The 3,392-nt window shown below is 37.2% G+C and overlaps 1 pseudogene; it reads right to left on the reverse strand.

The window, feature by feature from the left end:
* Positions 1 to 1,562: 1,562 nt before the first annotated feature.
* Positions 1,563 to 3,114, reverse strand: LOC125813520 (acyl-CoA-binding domain-containing protein 6-like; annotated as a pseudogene).
* Between the last annotated feature and the right edge of the window lie 278 nt (positions 3,115 to 3,392).

Below are 3,392 nucleotides of genomic sequence, written 5' to 3' on the forward strand. Positions count from 1 at the left end.
AAGTGCGAAGATATTTGTCTTTAATATATTTTTATGATTCACAATAACATATTTCTCTACATTTTTTCTGTAATAACAAAGATTCCCTCTATTACTTATAGATATGCAAGGATCTCAGATTCAATTTAATATAACCACAACATTAACCTTCCTCGTCGTTAACCTCCAATATTATAACATGTGCTTAATGCTTGGGATAAGCATGATGAATAATTAGGCAAATCCTCAAGAAAAATTGAGAAAGATAATCAGCAATATTTGACATTACTTACATATTTGTTCTTCGACTTCAAATCCACAAACTCATCGTTTCCTTTGGTATGTGTCTTTTTCAAAAGTTCGTGCAGATGAGGTGGCAGGCCAAGTACAATTGCCTAAAATTGAAATCACATCTATCAAAGTTATTACATCAGTATAACTTTGAAAAAACTATAACTTGACAGAATGAAAATGATTGTACCATTTGTCTTGCATGCTCTCAGTGAGTCTGGGAGCCTCCAGTATGGCGTGAGCCGTGAGGGACCAGATCCTTCACCACATTTTTCACTTAGTCGATTTTTTGAACATTTTGCAGATTTAGCCTTAAAATTCTCAGTATCATAGTGAGGCTTCCAGCTCTCCCAAATAGATTTTGGGATATTTTTTCGTTTCACCTCAGAGGATCTTGCTTCACATAACATGCCCTTGTATTGTATTGAACTTTTTTTTCATAAAATGATCCTTTATGGAACCTTCAATTGCAGTATTCCAATGGAATCGCTTCTGTTTAAAAAGATGAAGAAAAATATCACATGAATTGATATAACAAAAATTCTGAATGAATAAATTCATTACAAAATGACAGTAAAATAGAATTTATGGGTAGAATGGGTACATGAATATTATAGTAGAATGAGACACAATCATGTATGAGACGATGTACCAAACCAAGCATCATGGGTGTTGAAAAAAGATCGGAAAGGGCAGAAGTATATTGAAGAATCTGGGAAGAATGTGGCTGAACTGGGAAGTATAGCCAAGTTCTCTGTTAGGAAATTATATGTGCAGTGTAGAGAAAATTACCAAAAAGTCCCATGAAAGAGGTTAACCCGCAATAACAGTGGTCCGCCTAAATGGACCTTCATTCGGTACTTGGCTATACTGGACAATTATACACCAAAGATAGGCTTCTTGGCTGGGGCATTGTTGATCATATGAGTTGTTCAATGTGCGGAGATGCACATGAAACTATAGAGCACTTGTTTTTTCCATAGTCCATCCCACAGCGTATGGGCTAAGTTTTTAGAGTGGCAGGGCATAACAGCAACTCCTAGGGGATGGAAGGATGAAGTAGACTAGGCAAGTAAGTTAATGAAAGCCAAGAGTCCCAAAACAGAAATCTACAGAACTGTCTTGGCTGGTAGTGTATACGATATTTGGATGGAAAGGAATAAACGTGTTTTCAAAGGTACACTAAGACGACCTACAACCATAGTTAGACAAGTTATCCAAACGGTGTTCCAGAAGAGTAATAACAATAAAAAATTGGCTACACTGTTAGAAACTTTTTTTTTTGCCAGGTGAACTACTTTGCAGGCTTAAGCAATCTGGATAGTTGTTGTTTGATTCTTCCTAAAACGAGTCAACGAGAATTCAAGTCTAACATATATGTACATAATCTTGTCGCAACTAATATACAAAATGTCATGCTATATATTCTAAACGTGGAAAGGTTTCCAAGGTGTTGGAGATCGATTCTCCAGTGATTGCAATCTTTGTTTTAATTGGAAAACTTCAACCTGCAACTAGAAAGCTCTTATCCTTTCTCCAGCAAGGACTCCCCCTTTTGTATGCAGTTCCTTCTGTGTATCATCCATAATTACCTTGAGGAAAGCCACATCATGCTCAAGTCTGGCATTATCCACATAAGAGGTAGTAGTACCATTAACTGGCTGAGAAGCAGGCCCAGTGGATGTCAAACGATTCCCAGATAGCAAGTTCCCAGTAGCTTTACTTAAGCTTGATCTGCGACCCATCGACAATTCATTTTTTTTTCCATAATAAGTACCTCAACCTCATTTGATGGATCTTTCTTGAAACGACCAAAAGCCACAAGAAAATCCCTTTCCTTATGCTGAACAAGGACGAGGCTGAATCCCTTGGTTGTGATAGAAGAAGCTGGTGAAGCAACAGCAACAGACCATTCAAGTTTTAGAACATCAAATATTAAAGTCTCAGCATGTCTTCTTTTCCTGCTACCACCCCCAGCAATATACCATTTAGTTCCACAAAGCACTCCACAACAACCAGCTCTGGGTGAAGGATGGAATCCACATATTTTAGTTCTTGACCATGCCATCGTCTCAAAGTCAAGCATGTATAAGTCATTTAATGTCCTCGACTTTGATGATCCACCAAAAATCAGGAGCAATTTATCATCATAGAGGGAAGACACATGGTTTGATCTTGGTGAAGGACATGTTCCCGTGCAATGATGTGGAAGCCATGTCAAGGATTTAAGATCAAACATATGCAGATCGTTTAGCTTCCTCCTCTTTGCATCTTCACCCCCAAATAAAATCAAAACTGAGCTTGCTCTAAGGACAGTATGACCACTACGCGCAACCGGAACATCTCCTTTTGCTTCCAGAAGTGGCCAGCATTCAGTTTCAGTGTCAAACGCCCAGACTGAGACTGTCACTTGAAGGGTCTGTTTTTCCTCCAACCATAAGAATCTTTTTCCCCCATTTAACCAAAGCATGACCCTTGCATGCTGGGATCTATTTTTTGTGATTTCTCTATGGAGTATTTTTCACAAAATTTGTAGTACTGAATGAGACAATCGGTACTACCAACATAATAGTTTGTTCGACCAAAGATGAGGCAACCTAAGTTTTTCTTTTATCTAGCTGTAGGGATCTATTTCCATCAGCTATATTTTTCATATTTTCTTGTTTGAGTTGTACGGTTTCACTTTTGTAATAAAATCAATTGTTACAAAATGAAATGATAGTATTGTTTTACCTTAAACGCCTCCCAGTAGAAGTCCTTAATCTCTGGTGTAACTGACTTCGAATCATGTCCTTCGGGATCCAATTTTTTCTTAAAAGATTTTTGTGATCGCCCGGGATACATTGTTACTCGGCTCCAAACTTGTATAAATATAACAAATAATATTTCAATACTCAATTTTATTTATGTAAATCAAGCAGTGGCTAGAGTCTATTATCAGTGTCTTTAGCAATAATATAAGAGCTTGAAGAGGTAGAGGAAGTAGAGGAAGTAAGGAAGAAAAATATGGAAGTACTATAAAAAAAGACAAGGACTAGATACTAATTATAAAATCCTGCCTTAGTATATCCTAGCTGGGAGGAGCCAATGTTTATCATGAATTCAATACATAGATTCAAATC

This window comes from Solanum verrucosum, unplaced genomic scaffold (assembly GCF_900185275.1).
Source record: "Solanum verrucosum unplaced genomic scaffold, falcon-dt-bn FXZP01000134.1, whole genome shotgun sequence".
Classification (NCBI taxonomy): domain Eukaryota; kingdom Viridiplantae; phylum Streptophyta; class Magnoliopsida; order Solanales; family Solanaceae; genus Solanum; species Solanum verrucosum.